This window comes from Thermobia domestica, chromosome 12 (genome assembly GCF_964235325.1).
Source record: "Thermobia domestica chromosome 12, izTheDome1.hap1.1, whole genome shotgun sequence".
NCBI lineage: Eukaryota > Metazoa > Arthropoda > Insecta > Zygentoma > Lepismatidae > Thermobia > Thermobia domestica.
This window is the reverse complement of record NC_137465.1, coordinates 208,563,654-208,585,340: the sequence shown is the minus strand read 5'-3', so window position 1 is coordinate 208,585,340 and position 21,687 is coordinate 208,563,654. Positions and strand designations below refer to the sequence as shown.

At 35.2% G+C, this 21,687-nt stretch overlaps 1 protein-coding gene across 1 annotated transcript in view; it reads right to left on the bottom strand.

Moving 5' to 3' along the window:
- LOC145666999 (putative G-protein coupled receptor No18) overlaps positions 1–21,687 on the bottom strand; it is a 624,395-nt gene that overhangs the window by 530,674 nt on the left and 72,034 nt on the right. The gene's annotated exons all lie outside the window — the stretch shown is intronic.

Below are 21,687 nucleotides of genomic sequence, written 5' to 3'. Positions count from 1 at the left end.
TGGTAAGTGTTCTCGCCTTTGGAACGAGAGAGATCTCATTATACTCGATGCTGAAAGAGAGCATAAAGCTCCAAACAAATGAACACAGAACATCATTAATATCACAATAGCTTAGTAAATTGGTAGCCGTATAATTGCATTTTCTCTTTTAACGGATTTCTTAATATCATCTCCTGTTACATAATGCTATGTTTTTCGTTATGCTACGCGACTAAGGAATTGGATGTTATGTCCTTAAGAAATATGAAATGAAATATTTCCGTTTTATATCCCACGAATATGCCGGGTAAGCTGAAGGATATGATGATGATTATGATGATAATGAATAAAAATAGTGTATTGAAGAAAGTGGGAGGAAACAGAAGAAACCCGAGAAAACTCACGCACACGGTGTTTGCCCACCACAAAGCTAACTTCGCGCGTGCTTAAATCTGACCAGAGATCCTGATAGTACGAAACAACAGCAAACAAATGTATATAGAAAACCACAATAAAAACAAATGTAAACGGAAGTTCACACTTCAAACTGATGAAAATTATATATTTCCTGGCATAACTATAAACGCGTAACAGTATCGTTCTGAGTTTTTTTAAACTATGCTTAAATATAAATATATATCAATGGAATCAGCCTATACAAACTCATTAAAACATAAATTAATAAGCAATCGAGTGCTTCTAATGTCCAAACGACCAAAAATATAAATCCACTAAAATGGCTTACAGTCAAAGTCAGAAATGGAAAATTCAGATATAATTTAAATTTTGACAATAAACTAAAACAATCCTAAATCCCTTTGGAGAGAAATGTTTAATGAATACCCAAAACTAGGGTTGGGAATAAGAATAGTAATCCAATAATCAAGGGCGCCGATCCTGGGGTGAGCAGGGAGGCCCGGGCCCCCCAAAGCTCATGTAAGCCCCCCTAGTGTATTTATGAATATGTAATATTTAGCATAATTTGAATGCAATTTGTCTTAACATCCTCATATATATACCTTCTGCGTCTGAGTGCCCCCCCCCAATTTACAGAGAAATCGGCGCCCTTGCCAATAACGTGTTTGGGACCGTTTGTATTGTATGTATTCTGTTTATAAATATAATAGATTTGATTTTTATAATATAGTCATCTGACAACCTTCAACTTCTGAGTCGATTTTCTATAAATCTTCACGATTATGATATAAGATAAATCAGAGAGAACAATGCAGTGGCAAACAACACAAAAATCGAGTCGTGGCAAACTACACCGTGGCAAACAACACGTAATCATAGCCCGGCTAAGTATAGACTGGTGTTGTGATGCCTCATTACAGTTTCAACAAGGAAATAAAGAGTGAATATCAAGTTGCGAGCGCGCTTAGGAAAAGCTGTAAAGGAAAAAGCTGTGTCGGCCTAACCAATCCCGGTCCATGCAGATACTAATGTGCCCACAGGTCCGTGAAGTTAACTACCAAAGCACGAAAGCATGACTTCGGAATTGGTCTGTCTGTGTATTTCACTTTTTGTAATCCTGTCCCATACAGGGTCACATCATCCCGCATCACCCAATATCGCATGTTTCATCTATCTTTTGTTGACTTTTATCTATATATTAATTTATATCTATGTACACTCATGTCCACAATTATTGTCGCATGTCTATAAATATGTTGTTGTAGGAATATAATTTGGTAGAGAATTCACTCGGTATTTCTTATAATGTTAGAATGTGTATAATTGGAAAAGACAAATTTTGTCAAAAGAGCAGTAAATAAGAACAATAAAACAAAATAAAACTTTCTTGTCCATTTAGCAACATCTTGTTTTATTCATTCCAATTTTCGTATTTATAATTCATTTGCTATGAAATTTACCACAAATATACATTTCCGATTATACACATAGTATCAGTATTAAAAGTACCCTGCAAAATCATTATCAAATTATATTCACACAATAAGACAGTTATAGATATGCGACAATCATTTTGGACAGGAGTGTACATATATACAGAGTAGAGGTCTGCACGGGCCGGAATTTTTAGCCTGGGCCCGGCCGGGCCCGTGAATTTAAAATGTGAGGCCCGACCTGAGTACGAAATATGTTTTATCCTTTAGGCCCGAGCCCAGTCCGACCTTGTGTGATAGTCAAATGAGCCCGAAATAAGCCCGAATTAGAGAAACATTAATTAACGCAAAGTTGTATTTTTATTTACAATAATTAGAGGTGTAATTTTGCATTATAAAAGCTCACATGATTCAGAGAGACTAACGAGATAAAGATTATCATTTACCCTTACTAACTGTATGAATTCTTTAAAAAAAAGAAAATGGTGATTTATATAAATTCCGTATCCCTTAGCCTCGGTGCATAATCGTGGGACGTTAAACTAAATATTTCATTTCGTTTCATTTACATACATTTTCATGAAATGGAAACACGAATACTCCAAATATTTAAAACAAAATGTCAACGTGTGCAAATTCTTATGTAAATGGATGTGTACTGAACTTACTCAGATAGTTCTCAGTCATTGTCAAATTACTGTAAAGAAAAAAAAAATGGAATCCATACTCTGGATTTTTAAACTTTCACTCACAGATAAGCTAGACATGTTTATTTTTGTTTGTTTTACACAGTTAGCTTTACTCTCAATTTCATAATGGTAATTAGATCTTTAGTGTAGGCGTCTCAAGTTACAGATTTGGATGTATTTTAAAAATTCTCCGTAAAGAATGGTTCGATAAATATCGTTGTACAGTAGGTTTACAAAGTTAGGGCGAAAAACCCGAGAAATGTGGTTGTGAATTTTAAAATTTACGGCCTGAGCCCGTGCTGATCTCTAACACACATAGATCACACACACACACACACACATATATATATATATATATATATATATATATATATATATATATATATATATATATATATATATATATATATATATATATATATATATATAGATAGATAGATAGATAGATAGATAGATAGAGAGATAGATAGAGAGAGAGAGAGAAAGATAATATTAATGCCGCTCAAGATTTATATATACGAGTATATTAATACTCGTATAGATAGAAGTAGAAACAGAAACACAAAAGGTAGAAAGTAGAAACAAGCAAAGAAAAGTAAATGGTTATCCATCTAAGAGAAGATGCTCTTCAGAATGCCAGAAGATTCTTGTATTGTCTTTGTTCTAATTTATAATTCTTACTATAAATGATTTAGTAAAAATATTAAAGAACAAGATGGAAATTCACCAAGTTATAATAGAAGCAACAAATTTGTAAACCAGTGTACATAAAACTCACCAGACAGAATGAGGAAATACGGAAAAGCCTTTGATTGCGAGGCAAAATTTAAATATTTAAGAGCAATTTTAGGCAGAAATAACGTTTAAATTCCGTATAGACTATGAGCGATAGGGACACAATTCAACAATGCACAAAGGCAATAACAGACTAAATCAAATTCAAAGCTCAGTAACTGACAAAAGTAATTCATATTTAAACAAAAAGAGTGCTACACAGCGGCATCGAGATGTGTTAATAAACGAGATATGAACAAATTGTCACAGTTTTAGAAAACAAAAGTAGTTAGTAATTAGATTTACTGTGCATAAAATTGATAACATTGTAGGAAAGTCTCCAATTGCCAACAACGTAGTTCATTATTTTCTTAACAAAAGAATTTTATTCAAACAACAATAAATCGTTCTGTTTCCCCGTGTTGGGAAACTACAAAAATATAACTATGTTTGTGATTTAATAACTCTTGAACCACCGAACCGATCTCAATGAAGTTTTTAACATAGATGAGGTTTGGCCCTGCGAGAGTTTTTACCATTACCCTTTGAAGGTACAACTTAGGGGAGGGAGAGAAGGAAATATAAAAATTATCGAAAATGGCCAATATTAGTGTCGAATCCATAGTTTTTAGGGTCGAACAGTGACAATTCCGATGTTGTTTGAATCCAACTTCAGTCCCTTAACTTTAGGGAGGGGAGGGAGATATAATGATCGAAAATGACCGTGACAGACTAACGGAACAAATTAATTTTTCTTATTTCAAGCCAGCGAAGCGGGTAATTGTCGCTAGTACATAATTAAAATACTGTACATGTAAATAGTAAAACACTGGATCGATATGAGCATTCTCAATTGTAAAAGGGGGGTGCTGTGACTCAGTGGTAGAGTGTTCACCTCTGGTGCTTGGGGTTCCTGGTTCGATCCCAGCTCGCGTCGTGTGGACTTTGTGGTGGACAAATACCGTGCTGGTGGGTTTACTGGGGTTCTCCCGTTTCCCCCACTTTCTTCATTCCACCATTTTATTCATCTCTCATCATCGCCGTCTCCTTTAGCCTAACCGGCATAACCGTGGGACGTAAAACTTAAAAGATTTCATTTCATTTCATTTTTCTCAACTGTAAATATGGCGCCTCATGTAGATTGCTTCGTGATTAAATGTTTTAGCGTTCTACGATGTAACATGGGCTCATTTCCTGTGGCAATTAATGTGTTTTGAATCTAATGTTTAAGCTGAAGGTTTCACGTCTCATATAATGTTAATGCAAACAGAAGTCAATAAGCACAAAATAAAGCAAACATATTTAACAGTGAAAGTAACCATATGAGATAAATTCACAAATTATAAACCGTAGAAAGTAACTAAGATTCTACATTATACTTAATGTTTAACAACAAAAAGACCAAGTCTAAAAAAGGAGATAAACACCAATCGATGGATCTCATTGGGCTGAACAGAATGATATATATCCGTGTTTTCCTGCTCTTCTTTGTAAATCTAAAAATCAGAGCTGCCAACCTCAGATAATAAAATTTTCACTTTTCATCTTTAAAATTTTCGTATATCACAAAAATATCGTATATTTGGTTTGTACGTGATAATTCTAGAAACAAGTATAATACTATTAATAATAATAATATATAATAAATGTCCGTATGCCGTAAACGTCGCCAATACCTGGTGGCCCACATGCTGGTAAATGTCAATCGCCGATATAGCGACGCGTTGAAGGATTGCCGTTAGTGTGCCACTAGCGGGCAGCGTTTCGACGAGTCGAAACAGATATCTGGAGTGGTTGTGTTGAAGTTACCGCCGCGTAGCAGCGAGGACTACATTTGGGTCCGTGCTTCTTTGATTCGTCGCTGAGAATCGCGAACTTAACAACACGAACTATCGCATGCGCATGTCATGTGCATAGATTGTTATAATATATTATGTTTTCCTGACGAATTGCTCCGAATTGCTCCGGGGAACAAGAGTAACCCCTGACTCTACATCATGAAGTGAAAAATCTTGAGATGAGTGCGTATAATTGTATGAATTTAGGTGATCATTTGAAAGTGAATATGGGAGAACTATGGAATAAAGTAAATAGACGCGCGTCATTTTGTTATAAAATTAAATGGCAAACGTATTTTATCTGATCCCAAACGTTTGTCGTCGAATATACACGGTTAGAGAAGCACTCTGATTGGCTAAATTAAAATAAACCATAACGATTTATTCCTCTACAAGCGCAGTTTCCTTCATCGCCTCCGTGGCGAAGTCGGAAGAACACGCGTCTAGTAATCATAAAGTTGGTAATTCACGCTTACCCTGAGGTACTTTTTTCAGTGTTCTTTAGACTCATCTTAATGTAAACAAATCACGCATATAAGCGATTAAACATATTTTGGTGGGGTTATTTTGTGATTCATTGGTGTTTCGTCGCGTCTCTGCAGCTGGTGGTATAATTTTCCAAACGGAAGTGGGGTCTCTGCGGACTCGCCAATTTTTGGCGAGAGATCACTAGTTGTCCAACGATAGTACAGCGACTCTTACGTCATGGAGGTATCTAGTATTCTTCAACTTTGAACTCCAAATCGACATCATTGTGCTTTCAAAAATCCTTATTAACACTATCTGAACAATAACAATATTTCCACCCCCTCGTGAACGCAATTTAATTTAAAGAATGGTTGCAGGGTTGCATTATTGATTTATTTGATCGGAAATGACTGTTAAAAACCTGAATGTATGCATTCTATGTTTGTTTAATGCACATACATAATTTATTTGAGTATTCAAAATCTAAAAAAAAAAAAAAAAAAAAAAAAGGTGCGCGTTCTAAAATTATTGTGTATTCATCTATTATCGCATGGGCATTATCGTATGTAGCGTTAAGACTTAAATGACCGTATATCACGTAAATTATTGTATGGTTGGCTAGTCTTCTGAAAACTGGTTTTGTACGGTAACCACGCTAGCTAATAAAATAAAATTGAAAGTGAAGTGTGCGTTCGTTAATTACGATTTTCATTATCAGATCAGCAATTTCATTATATACAACAAATTATGACACAGTGGAGTCCCGCTAACCTGAATTAATTAGGACCGAACCCTGTTCGGATTAGCCGAAATAACAGTAAAATTGCGGTTTGAAGCGGGTGAATGGGCCTATTGTATTGTAATACACAGCGTATATTAGTTCAAAATATGTTTTCTGACTAACAGTATATGTACTTACAGCTGTCGATATGTTTATGAGATGATAGCAAAACTACGCTTCGTCCAAAAGATTCTCTTCACTGCGATAAAAAGACAACAACTGAGTTCCATGTCTTGTAACAAGTAATACTAGTACGGTATTATGGCACTGTGGTAGACTATCACAATACTAGGACTGTACACTATTAGTATTGTATGTTCACTTTTATGTTTCAATACAGTACTTATTCTACTGCATTACTGTTTTTCACTCATACTAAAGTTTCAATACTGTACAGTACGTACTGAATTCGATTTCAAACTTTGTGTAATTGTCGTAATGTGACTTAAGGCCTAAATACAGATATTAAAGGAAAAAACTGTATTTAACTAAAATTTACTTTGTTTCCTATGAAAACATGCATCCATTTTCATCCTTTTAGTTATTAATTTCCTAAAACGGCGTATTTTCGCCACAAAAAACTATATTCCTCCCGGACTTGTTCGGATTAACCAGATATTCGGATTATCGAGACTTCACTGTATAAAGAAAATTTGCTATTACATCTAAACGTTTAATTGTTTCTTTAACTACAATATTGTGCAAAGATAGGCCGTTGTGTAAACTAATAGATCAGTGTTTCTTAATTGTGGGTCGCGGACCATTCTTGGTGGGTGACGAGAAGTTTTTCTTTTCATTACGATTTTTTTTATGTAGAAACATATGTAAAGTACCATTCAGAAATGAAAATTGGAGGTGAAAAGTAAGTGGTTACTTAAAGCCTTGCCCTGATGTACAGTAAGTAGAGATTCTAGGTTAGGATGGAAAGAGAGTGGATGAGTCAAAATCTGTCACGGAGTAGGACATTGCGTCGGGAGTGATGTTAGCTGTGTGTTACGTTTCTATGGAAACACTTTAACCCTCTTTGCACATCGTACAATTTCATATAACAGATACAGTTATACTGAACAATCACTCATACAGACTGGTAATTGAACGAGCTGGAATAAATACAGCTGTCTCTTTATACAACTTGCTATTAATATGAAAATTCATTGTTTGTGAAAACAAAATATGTTTATGTTTTAAAAATAAGCATTTACAATATCCTTTAATTTCCTGGAGGAATCGTGGGTGTTGAATGATAGTATCTGCACGAGCAATGAATGAAATAGTTATTCTTTATATTTTTATTCGCAATTTAATAGCTTCAAAAAAGAATGATTTATCCGAAGATATATACGTCATTCAACAAAATCTAAAAACTGCGAGTATTTTTGCTAATTCATTTTCGAAATTATTTTTTCAACAATCAATGCTAAAGAAAATTAACCAGTACTGGCATATACACCCGTGCAGGTGCAAACTCAACAATTCTAACGGCGGTAAGCTCTGTGTATTGTGATCCGTCATGCCTCGACAAACTTTCTCTGCTGGCAATGTGAGCGGCTTTATATAGACTTATATAGACTTGCTTTTCAGTGTTTCCTGTTTGACCATCATGGCTAGATGGTTAATAACGAAGCCTACTCCAACATAGAATGTTGAAAAGGCATCGTTATGGAAAGAAATGAGAGAGTGGGCGAAGCAGCCAGCCAAAGGAAACAGATGGCGAGAAAGAAGAACGTTCAACATCCGGCTCTAACCCTATACCATCAAAATGAATGAAAGTTTTCAGAAAATACAAACCCGATTATTTAAAAATAGGATATTCCTGGAATGGAAATGAAGAAGATCCAGATCTACAGTATTATTATTTATTATTATTTTTTTTTTTTGCTGTGAAATACTTGCAAATGAAAGCATGCGATGAAACAAATTGGGTCAGCAAATTTGAAACCAAACATCCGGAGTTTGTAAACAGGCTGCTCCAGTTCTTCGAATGGAAACTACATGAGCTGAAAAAGTCGAAAAATAACCTTACACATTTCACTAAGAGCAACGAAAAAGCCGTGCACGCTTCTTACCTGATTAGTTTAATATTTGCACAAACTTGAACACCCCATACAACCGGTGAAGCATTGGTCATTCCTTCGATAAATGATGACGTTGATGAAAAGAGTTTAAAAGATCACACGATTTCACTATCCAAGAGATTTGTTGCATGGAGAATCGGTGAAATGTCTCAGTGGATAGAAGATTTCGAAGAAAACTGATTCAAAGAGTATGTGCGAATAAATTTTTCTCTATGCAACTAGATGAGTCAATAAATGTACAAGATTTGTCTCAGTTACTTCTTTATGTACTCTATATATGGGATAGCGAAGTGAATGAAGATATGCTTTTTTGTGAACCTATGCTTCGAGGTACTAACGAGGAAATTTTCAGTGTTCTCAATAATTATGTTTAGATCGAATGAAATGTGTTGGTATGTGTGTACTGATAGTGCCCGGGATATGTGCGGTAAACAATAGCAGTGTTGTAACCTGAATTCGTGAAGTTAATCCTAGTGTATTATATATTCATTGCAACATCATAGCGAAGTGTTGGTGTTGAGAGCTTTATCAGAAAATTTTAATTTTTTTAAATATTGCGGTGAAAATAGTGAACTCCATCAAGGCTAAGCCGTTACAACCCCGCTTATTTTAAAACCTATGTGAGTATATGGAAAGTCACTTCTTTTGCACACTGAAGTGCGTTGGTTATAAAGAGAAAAAATAATAACACTTGTAGAACTACGTGATGAAGTCCCAATATTTTTGGATCAGAACACTAAGTATGCGGAAAGGATGTGCGACGAGGCTTACTTATTTGGCTGATATATTTTCGAAACTAAATGAACTTACTCTGTACTTACAAGGCACAGAAGTAGCAAACATATTTGTAATTCATGATAAAATTTGAGGTTTCGTGAGGAAACTTGTTTTGTGGAAGAGTAATGTTGAAAACCACCACTATGACTGTTTTGAAACATTTCAAACGTTCGTGATCGAAAATGAGTGAATCCAGATAATTCCGTAATTTCTGGAATATCCGTATATTTGAAGGCATTGAAAAAAAATTGAATGTTACTTCCTTGAAGATATGGAAAGGTGTAAGCAACAGAAGTGGTTGCAAACCCATCTGTCACTGGCATTTCAACTGAAATATCAATGAAGGCTGACAAGAAATTAATTGACCTATCTCAAGATAGCTCACTTTGTATGAATTTCAACCCCCCAAATAACTAGAACTATTTTGGCTGTCCGTTCAGCAAACCTATCCACAAATTTCTGCTGAAGATTTGGAGGTGCTACTCCAGCTTAGTTCTTCCTATTTATGTGAAGCTGGGTTTTCAGCGTTGGGGAGGGGGGGAGGGGAATCAAGAGCAAATTCAGAAACCGACTGCAAGTGTACAATTCATTGCTTCTGAAAGTAACTCTTATCAGCGTGGATATCAATGCAGTTATTAATAAATATCGAAAACAAGCACATGCATCGCATACGTCTCATTATGAATAGCAGTACAAAGATTTTGCTTTCCATTATGTTTTGTATATCATGTATTTTTTTTTTAGAAATATGATTTACAAAATTTAATTGATTTAAAATACACCGCAATTACCTAGAATATGTATTCGAATAAAAGTAGGTGGGCCACAAAAATACTTTTTATTATTTAATGTGGGTCTCAGTAACAACAAGTTTGAGAAACATTGAAATAGATCATATCGAGCTCAAAAAAATGACATACTTGAGAGAAAATTCTCATGTAATTGTATGTGTAAATAAAAATGTTCGAAAGCATTTTCATGTTTAATTGTGTCCGTTTTTACGGATTATCCGCGGTTGCCACGCCATCCATTTCCGTGGAAGATCGGAAGGTTACTGTGGTTACGAGAAATATTAACTGCAGATTCTGCGTTGTGAAGCTGTTATGCAACCAGAAGGACTGATAAGTAAGGTGGGTTGCAGATACACTCAGGCAAGGAGACAAAAGTGCTTATTTTTCATTCATTGAAGACTGACTGCGAAGGCTATAATGAGAAGATATCGACATTAAACAGGGTATATAACAAAGCAGATAAGTGGAACATTAACAAAAGAGATTGTTCAGGCACTCCAGAATGTAAAATCATGGAACTTAAATTGTCAGGTTGATGCTAACGTAGGTAATGCGACTACTAAAGATGTTAAATCTGAATGTAGGGCAAGTGATCGGAAAATCTCCTATTAAACTGAAGTTAAATGCCATACCTTTAAGTTATTTTGTGCATCAAGTATGATGGTCCAGAATTATTATAATAATTGGCTATGTGATTTGTTAGTCATAAAATTTTGTTAATGTTGGAAGTGGGTAGACACATACAAAAATTACAATTGACGCAGTGTTCAGCATGTGAAGGAATTTTGGTTTTTTCACAGACTATGCACGGTGAAAATTGAAGTTTGAATTTGTTAACGGCACAACAAAAAGTTTCCCTGTTGCTATTTAACCTCTAAACATTTTTCGTATTTCTCCCTGTCCATCACACCCCGCACAAAACTATGGTGTGCGTGTACTTCAAAGGAGACGGGAGGTGGCAGTGTTGTATAAATTGGTCTTCACCTTTAGTGTACTCTCAGCTATCCCTTCACCTACATTCACTACTAAAAAACTTCAGTGTTGCCATTGTAACCAATATTTATTATACAGTAGGACCACGATAACTTGAAGCTGAAAGGAATAGATATACATTCAAGTCATCGAGTTTTTCGAGTAATCACGGTTCAAGTTATCAGCGTGGCCACAACAAAACTTCGAGATACAGAGATTCCACATTCCTTATGAAAAGTGACTATATAACCTCTATAACTCGAAATTTTATTCATTCGACCTCTATAATTCAAAGTTGTAAAAGTTTCTTAAATTAAATATGATGGCTAGTAAAAATAAGAAATACTAGACATAAGTAAAACACAATTCGAGTACACATTAACAACAATAACAGGTGAAGTAACAATGATAATTACATAAAAGCACAGAGCTATGGCTTTCGAGTTATTAGGTTACATAATCGACTTATAAAGGTAAACTTCGAAATGAAATCTTTAAGTTTAACGTCCCACAGTTATGCCGGTTAGTCTAAAGGAGACGGTGATAATGAGCAATGAGTGAAATTGTGCAATGAAGAAAGTGGGAGGAAACGGGAGAACCAAGAGAAAATCTACGAGCACGGTGTTTGTCCACCACAAATTCCACACGGCGCGAGCTAGGATCGAAGCAGGGATCTCAAGCACCGGAGGTGAAGACTCTGCCACTGAGCCACCGCGCCCCCAGGTAAACTTCGAGTCATAGGAGGTCTCGCAGATACGAAAATTCGAAATACCAATGTTTCTAAATTGTGATTAGGAAACCCTTAAAATTCGGCTTATCGAGGTTGTAATTTTTAAACATTCGACTTATCTTAACATTGAGTGGTAAAGTTCAAGGGAATGTGAAAAATCGAGTTATCGAGGAATTCGAATTATCGAGGTTCGAGTTATCATATCCCACTGTATTTATTTCCTCAAATAATATTGGAACCGAATAATGTGTTGTAAATGCTTCCAGTTCTAGTAGAAAGATTAGAGTGGTAATGGCATATACTGTATTTTTAGAACGCTTAATTGGTTGCAGGAAAGCTCTTCTTCCTATCTATCTCTGCTTTCAACAATAGCGATCAGTGTTAAAGCTGGAAGGGATTGATATTTACCATTTCCGGTTTGAATAACGGGTTAAGAGAGGAGATGGTATCGATTCTTAGAAAGCTAAATCGATTACAAAAAAAAAATGCTTCTTGTTATCTCTTATCGGTTTGGCTTTTTATTAAACAATGCTTTCAAACCCTTCTTTTATACCAACATGCTATCAGTACACACTATTTTACACGAAGCCCATTCATTGACGTTAATTATAAAACATAGATTCTAATGAAACAAAGATTATTTTAAACAAACGTCGACCTTCTGTAGAGAATTTCCCAAGTATAATACACGAAACACCTTTATCACAGATACAAACTAGACGTTTACACATTCATAATAATATTGAAAATTTTCGTCTCAGTACATGATAATTCAATGACTCACATGGGCTTGTTGAGTGTTACAAATCTGCCTTATAACGTGTCGGATGTAGAAGAAATTTAGGCTCATTTTATCATCTAACATTCGAGAAAAACATGTTTTTGTATTAGTTATAACAAAAAAAGCACTTAGATTTGAATGTCACAGTAATCAACAAGAGCTGTTTTATTTAGATGAGAAAAATATTCTTGCCCAGAAATCCATAAGCTATAAGCTATATTGATTCATAAGCAGACGTGGAACTGATTGCCAAAGAATACTTTGTTGCTACTTGTTACTCTTTTTCGTTACGTAGCGATTACAGATAAGACGGGAAACGGTTCCTACCAATGCAGGTTTGAAGAGAGGGTTCACGAGAAGATAGTACCCATTCTTGGAACGCTGAACTGATTGCAGAACAGTACCTCTCGACATCCCTTACCGTTTTAGCTCTATGGAATTCAGCACCGGAGCAAATCCTGGGGGGAATGAGAGGACATGACCCTCCAATCTTGCAACTGGGGGGACTGTTCCCCCAATAATCCGATTTGATTTTTTTTTTTTTTTTTGCGGAAAAATGCAGTGATATGTGTCCGATTGCCATAAAGGAAAGTGAGGTAAAATTGATGTCCCCCCAGAATAAGACTCCAATCTGCCCGCTTCCCAATGTTGAAGACAACTCTGCTACTCTGATCTTTCACAGCATGGTTCTTCAACTTCAAATATTTTTAACATCGCTTAAAGAATGATTATGGGAACGGTCCTACCCATCCCTCCCAAATGTTGAAGACAGATTTGCACCGCTGGAATTCAGTATTGAAACAGGAAATACTTGTTCAGCTTCAGCGTTGCGGATGGTGACGATATATTCCCTTGAAGCGCTGAATTGAATGCAAGAACAGTTTGCCATTATGTATTTCCACTTTTGTTACATAGCGAAAAAATTTAAAGCGGAAATAGCTAATTTCAATCATTTTTGGTTTGAATAAGATGTCAACGGAGAACATGTAATCTATTCTTGGGATGTTGAATCAATTTCGTGAAACCACTTCACGATATCTCTTACCGTTTTTGATCTGATACCTGTTGATAGATAGATAGACAGACAAAGCAGTTCTATAAATTTCAGACTCTATACACAGCATAGTTTGGAAGTCTAAAAATTGTCTTTCTTGAATTTTTCGGAAATTACGCATGACAATCTAGAATCATCCGTATCACTTGGATCATCTCAACGAGGTCTTTCGATTCATATACAATACATAATATAATCTGTGGGCAATTTTATCCCGTTAAACGATAATACTGTAATATTATAGAATTAACAGAATACACGTTATTCGCATGGGGATAATATTTTTATTTTTTTTACACAAAGGCACCAAAATTGTCACAAATCAATTTAAGAACCACAAAAACTATGAATTCCACATTAATATCTGTCATTTTCAATTATTTTTACATGTCACTATTCGTCCTTAGGAGTACTAATGGGAGCTTAAGTTCTATTTAAACGACATCGGAAGTGTTACTGTTCATCTAATCGACCCCGAAAACTATGGATTCGACACTAGTATTGGTCAGTCATTTTTGATCATATATATATATATATATATATATATATATATATATATATATATATATATATATGTGTGTGTGTGTGTGTGTGTGTGTGTGTGTGTGATACATTGTCCCCTCTCTCCCCTTATCTAAGTTGGAACATCAAAGAGAAATTACAAAAAACATTCCTGACCCGAGCCTCCTCTACGTTGAAAATTTGATCGAAATCGGTCGCGTGGTTCAAGAGTTATTTTAATTTCCTTTTATATAATTCCCTCCCACACTCACATACGTTGTATCGCCAATGTGAAAGGATAAAAACCATGCTAGGCCATAACCTCATCTATGTTGAAAATTTGATACAAAAGGTATGAGATCACGGTGTATGTTTAGCAGGTTTCCAGCATTTTTCTTTAAATTCTTTAAATTTTCTTTCAGAATTTCTGTTTACATTAGTTTAGTTTAGTTTTAGTAAGATTAGGTTAGGTTAGTTTATGTTAGATTATGTTAGTGTAGGGGTCCAGCATAATTTTCCATAAGTATTATAGAATTTCGCTTATTTCTACTAATATTAGGCTAGTTTAGGTTAGTTTATGTTAGGTTAGGATAGATATGATTATGTTATATTAGGTCTATGTACTTGCATCACCCATTTCTTCTGAGAAATATATATATATATATATATATATATTGGAAAATTATATTCCGTAAAACAATAATAATCTAATAATATAGAATTTCGGCCAAAGAATTGAATCTAACTCTTAAATAGAGACAATATTACGTAAAAAAAAAAAATAAGACGCGCTTCATGGAATAAGGTCATTCATTATTTCGTACGATTCTTCATTTAGAAAGTAACTTTCACTCTAGGAATTCAACTAGGTTTTTATTTTTAGATTCATCAAAAGCTCCCTCAGAATGCATGTGATACAGAGCATTTCTAATGTATTTGCGTGCGGTCGTAGTGGCCTCCATTAACACGGTTTCTCTCTCGTGTTTGTTGTGTCTGCAACTTAAACACGAGTTTGGTCTCACATGCTGCATCCCATGCAACAAAACAACAAACATTTTTCTGCCCTCACTTTTTTTTCGTTATTTTATTACACGTCTGTTTTGTGTCTCCACCCACTCAACGGGAAACACACATCCACATCCACATCCAAAGGCAGATAAAAATAAGAACAAAAGATAGTCAACAAATTTGAAAACGCCCTTTTTGTGATGGACATGAGAAGGAAGCAGAGTTGATGAGGGAGGGAGAAAATTCCATTTTAGGAAATAGAAGCATCTGGTCAAAATGGAATCCCTTGTAGCGCCAAGTTGTCTGTGTACAAAGTATACTCATTTATGTTGGTGTGCACTGTGCAACATTATTTATTTTCTTTCCGAATTTATTTACAAATCAAGTTTACTTTCATTTTTCTGTCTAAACATATCAGGATAGGTCAGTCGGTAAGTTTACCGCTGACTGAAATACGAGGGTAGGCAATTTTAATTTGACAACAACCATAGATGCCTGGTTCGCGCTTCAGTTAGTTGACACTATCTCTTCTTCTCGATAGTACCCTTTGTATGATAGTAGACAGGAACACTAGAATGACTACGTTGTACTGCTTAATGGTACCATTACGTTGACTGAAGTGTACGTACTCAACGTGAACACTGTCGTTATTAGCATAGTGGTTTCTTAAGGAAAACGTTACATTGTCTACCGTTATAGCTACTTAACGGGAGCAGCCATTTGATTAAGGTAGTAGCTCTTAATAGAGGTAGTATATTGTTGTCGCTACTTAGAGAATACACTATATTGACTTAAGCAGTACTAATAACAGGAACACTACATGGACAAGCATAGTACTATCTTACTGAGAACATTGCAGTCTAATGTTGAAGCTACTTACAGAAAGCAATGCATTAAATAATGTGATATCCCTTAACGGGAACACTATATTGACTAGCGTTGTAGCTATTTCAGAGGAATACTGTACTATAGTCACACTAGCGTGTAGATACTTAACGAAAACACAACGAATGTTGATGTTAGTAAACTATGGCTGTATAGAGTGTTTATTATACCTGAACCAACATTTTGAATTTTGGTTAAAATAGAATGGAAAACAATATTGGTAATATAAAAAGTAACAAGTTTGGTGTCTACGAAGTATGTATAAACGATCGTTTGGCAGTAATATCCTGATAAACAGATGGCCATCTAAGGGGACCGTCGAAGCTTTGGAAGGGAGGGTGTAATACTACAACCAATTACGTTTATGTAATATTGAATAGATATTATTCTGCACCTGTAAAGCCAATAAGTAATTGTAAAACTTTCACCTACATTTTCAGAAAAAATGAAAGAACTAGATTGTTTTTTATAAGAGAAAGAGTTGAGTTGAGTTGATTTTAGTTTATCGTCCCTTTCAGCAGCGAGGCTATATGAGACGTGGACCTACTGATTAACGTGGAATCCGAACCACATGAGCTCCCGCCGGGAATCGCACCCGGGTCTCCCGCGCCAAAGGCGCGTACGCTAACCGCTTAGCCACGAGGGAGCTCTTTATAAGAGAAAGACTATAGATGAAGTGTAAGATCAAATTTTCATGTCACATCAATCATTTTCCTTTTATAACAAGTATAGTTTAAGTGACGAAGTGTACAAATGTATGCTGAGATAGGCAGAATGTTAAGACTCTATTTCAAGAAATCAAATTAAGAATCTACCCAATATTTAATAAACCAATTAAAAACAATTAGCATGATTATCAACCTTAGGCCTTCCAAGTATGCTAGGATATTACATTGATAATAATTTTCGGCATTGGGATTAGAAGGGTGGAAAGATGTGGCATGTAAATATAACCACAATCGACCGATATTAGTGTCCAATTGAAACTTTTCGGGCATTAGTGCTAAGTCGCCGGAATACACGAAAATCGAAAAAAGTATCAAAATGTACTAAATATACATGCCGGGATACTAAATCTATCAACTAAATATACAGTACATGCCAAAACTCATCACTTTAGAAATTTCTTCTAATTGTTCGGAAACTTTAGTCTGTCTTAACTACTCTATTTTTCCTTGATATCATTTACACTTACAACTGCCCATTTGGACACAGATCCTCACAGTGTTCCACACACACGTACTATGTTCCATTGACTCACAGTCATTGACATCCCAAAACTCTACGTTCCTGTCTTTACCTCCTACAGCCGTTGATGGAACCCGGTGTCGCATATTCAGGCCTTGCACACACCTACCCAATAGCAATACTGTTCTCTGAACTGTATCGGAAACTGTGCACAAGTCTGCTCTTCCAGATCTGTTTATGCCTCCTTACCACAAATCAATTAGCACCTTGATGGTTAAGTAAGCCTCAACGTTCCACTGCCTAGTTCAGAAACAAGTCACAGGTGCGATTTTCGTCTTCGACATCGATTTCTTTCTGTGTGCATATTTTCTCAATATAATTTCATTAAACTAACTAGTGATGCATACCCAATGGACAATGATAAGGGCAGTTGATAGACTTAGTATCCCGGTATTCGCCTGGTGGGACTGAGGGTGAACATTGGTGCATTTTCTGTTCAGCTAATCTTTTCTGTTTATTTAACTTCTTCTGCATTGTCCGCAACGGCGAGTAAAGGCGTCGTCCCATCAATATCTGATTGACAAACCATACTTCTCCAGAAATATGGGGCCCATTATTTCTGATTCTGAACGCCTGCTAAACGAATGCTTCCACAGGTTCTTTTCTATCCCCATTACCTACTCCTACACTAAATTTGGTGCAATTATCTATGAGTGACATCGCACTCTTCCCTTGTAAGTTAGGTAAACAATGTACTAAATTAGGTTATATTACGTTAGTTTAGATTAGGTTAGACCTTCAAAATAGAAGCATCTAAACTTTTCCAATTTCGAGTAGAAAATTATATACAATCGTGTGGATATATATGCTCCATTTCCATACTGCTTTTCCCGCCACTGAATCATAACAAGAGTACCTGTCCGCCAAATAGTCTCTTATGCTTCCACATACAGTGCTACTTACAGCTTCAAAAACAACCAACAACAACAACCACTTTCTTAACTTAAACCATTCTCTTCACCTAACTTTTAATCACTCTTCCCCAACAAACTAAAATAAATTCTCCAATTCATCCGGTAAATTTCCTAAAATTGATCTGGCGATACAATCGTTAACCCCTTTTGGAGGTCACTGAGATAAATAGTGACATTTTCGTTTTGTCGTTAAGTCTAAATTCATCCTTTATTGGCTTGGTGGTGAGGGACACTGGTAGGAACGGGTGACATATAAAAATAATGGAAAGCGACCGGTATTAGTGTTCAAACCATAGATTTCGAGGTCACTGAGACGAATAATAGTACTCCTAATGGGAAGTAAGTGTTATTAAGGATTTTTTTTATTACAGTTTGATTGAAATATGTATTCTAAAAGAAGGGGGAAAGAAAATAATGGAAAACGCTTTCATATAAAATCACTTGATTTCCGTGAGAATTGATTTATAATATGTGAGTGCTGTCCGTGCTTTTCTTTGTAGCCATGCATAAATGGAATTCTTTCAACTATTTCTTGAAAACAGAATTTAAGGCTCGGTGTAGAAAAAAATGTAAGTGCCAAAAACAATAGTTACTGTATCAGTAGAGACAAAAGATAGTAAATTGTGTCCAAGCCTCACAGAATAGAAAATACTATTGCTTAGAAATACAACCTAGCATACAACGAAGTATGAAAATCTAACAAAGTCATAAACCATTTTTAAAAAAATAAAATAAGTGAAACAATTTCAAGGTTGCACTTACATTGTTTTCTAAAACGAGTCTCCAATTATTTCTTTACATTTTACCATGATTTGTTTTGTAAATTTTACTTTTAAAAAACATGTTTTTTAAATGTTTATTTTATTTTATATTTACTTTTTAGAATATTTTTGTTTGTTAGTTTTTAAGAAAGTATGATTTTATTAAATCGTGAAAATCTGAAATTTTGTTCGAACTTTTGAATGTTTAAACTATGTAACTAGATAATCCCGCTTTACTCAAGAGTGAAGCTAGTTGCATACGGCAAAATTTGATCTCTATCTTCAAAATCAAACAAAAGATCTAACTTTAAAAAAAACTACATAAATGTAGGGAAATATCCAAAAGAAAGAAACAAACAAAACAATGAAATAATGTACTGTCACCTGACTTATATCGTTGTGTAAAATGTCATTATTATGTGACGTCGGGAAGGACAAATCTAGGTTGTAAGATTTGAAGATACGGTTGAATCATTGTGAATTGAAGAAAAGCACGTAAAAGTGTTAAAATCCTTTGCACAGTCAAATATATTACCGCTTGAATAGTTAAATTAAAGATGATGACCCTTAAGTGCGAGAAAAATATTAACACATGGATTCTTGACCACAAAGATGACGAGATACTATTATGGCTGTCTGGCCGTCTCAGTAATATAACTTCTGCTAATCCTTAATAGGGAGAACATATTTCTAGCGTGATTTGCCAACCCTAATTCACCTGATTAACCACATCATCTAGTAAATTGCACACAATACTAATCCATTTTCTAATATACTGAAGATTCTCTCAACATAATAGCACAAATCTATCGTCATTCGGACGGGTTAAGCTTTACGTAAGGGTATCTATTAACGCAATTAGTCCGTAGTCTTGCTGCTTGACTCTGTATTGCACTAGCCTGCGAAAATGTCAATTTTAAATTGATGGCAAACACCTTATGTACTATAAATTGTGATACCTGAAACTTCATTGTACTTTCGAGTTTTAACGTCTACCCTGCGTCTTGTTTGTCACTCTACGAGACGAGAAATAAGTTTTTTTTTTTTAAAAAAAAAAAGTCTTGTCTCTTCTTAATTCTCAGAAACTATGCACCTTTGGCGTGGGAGACAAGGGTTCAATTCCTAGCGACAGCTCATATGGTTCGAATCCCACGTTAAACTATAATTTCACGTCTCATCTAGCCTCACTGCTGAAAGAGACGCTAAACTCAAAATCAAATCAAATCCTCGGAAAGTTTATCTCGTCTCCTATCGAATTTTTTCTTGTCTAATTTTATAAATACATGAACAAAATTTTTGACCTGACTTTCTGCTTAATCGTTTGGAAAAAAAAATACAGTGTTTACATGCAAAGGAACACACAGTTCAGATGAAGGCCTTTATGCAGAGACACAAGTAAACAATGCTCTGTTTTCAATGTATTGTATTTCGACAAGACCGAAATCACATCTAACGCTAAGGGAAACACTAAATTCACGATTGGTCATTTGCCAAGCGTAAACATACTTCTATTCGGCAAGTATATTCAACCATTTCTTCAGAAATCATCCAACAAGATATTTCATATAGCGAAAGAATGTGAATGTATTCATTCACCTTTTCAAACCTCTCTTTAGCTTCCTTTTGTGTATTCATCTTCGATTCCCTCGAACAAATAGTATCTGTTTACTTCCAGTTTGGAAGTGATTCAAGTTGCTCCTTCTCAACTCTTTTCCGTTCTGGACAGCCCTTTATATCCTTAGAACATGATGATTCATTGCCTACATCATTAATGTCATCTGCTTTCGTAGTATCTCTGAGAAATGTTCGGTCAAGATCAATATCACAAAGTTCCGTTTCGTGTACAAGTGCATCATCAGAAGCTAGGACACAGCAACGTTAATTACATTACAATCAGTGTCTATTGTAAAATTATTCTAATAAGGTAGTAGGTACAAAACTTAGCACACAGAATTCGATTTTCTCCCACAATCTTTTATAATAAAATTCTTGTTATATACAATAAGCAGGGCCGGATTTAGCGGGACACTGGTGCACGTTCACTAGGGTGGAGCGAAAAAAAAATCAAATTTTCCACTATCGAATTCTAATAGGGCTCAAAAGTTGCATATTCGCATGCTAAACAATGAGGAAAATAACAAAACTAATCATACTTTGGATCTTCAGTTCACGCAAACGACCTGAAGTTTTAAAAAAAGACAGAAAAACACTAAAATTTATCCATACGCGAAAAAATCACATTTTCGAGTATCGAGTTCTGGTAGGGCTCAAACGTTGCGAATTTGCGTGGTAATTAATACAAAAATAACGAAAATTACTATAGTTTGGATCTTTAGTTCGCGCAAACGGCCTAAAGTTTGGAAAATATACAAGAAACACCAACATTTTCCTTTACGCAAGAAATATACAGATTACAATTTTTCATTTCTATAGCTACCAAGTACTTATTTTAGTTGTATGAGGTCATGTTAATAATTCGTTAATGTGAGTGATTTTATACATTTTATTTGCATAATGGTTCTGCAATTCTCAACGGTTTTTCCTTGAGATGACTGAGAACTCACCACGAGGAGATGGCTGCAATTCGAGTTCCACCCACACCCTATCCAACCATCCCATCAATTAGGATGTGTTAAAGTATGTTGATTTAGTCAAGGACGCTGTCTTAAACTCAGATTTTGTATTAAAATTTTGGCATGACGAGTCTTGAGAGCAAAGTTTCTGTAATGTAGCCATCTCTGTTTTCTTGTCCGCACATTTTTTCTGCAGACTCTGTAACAAGTTTGACACATCTTTAACTTTTTGAGTATG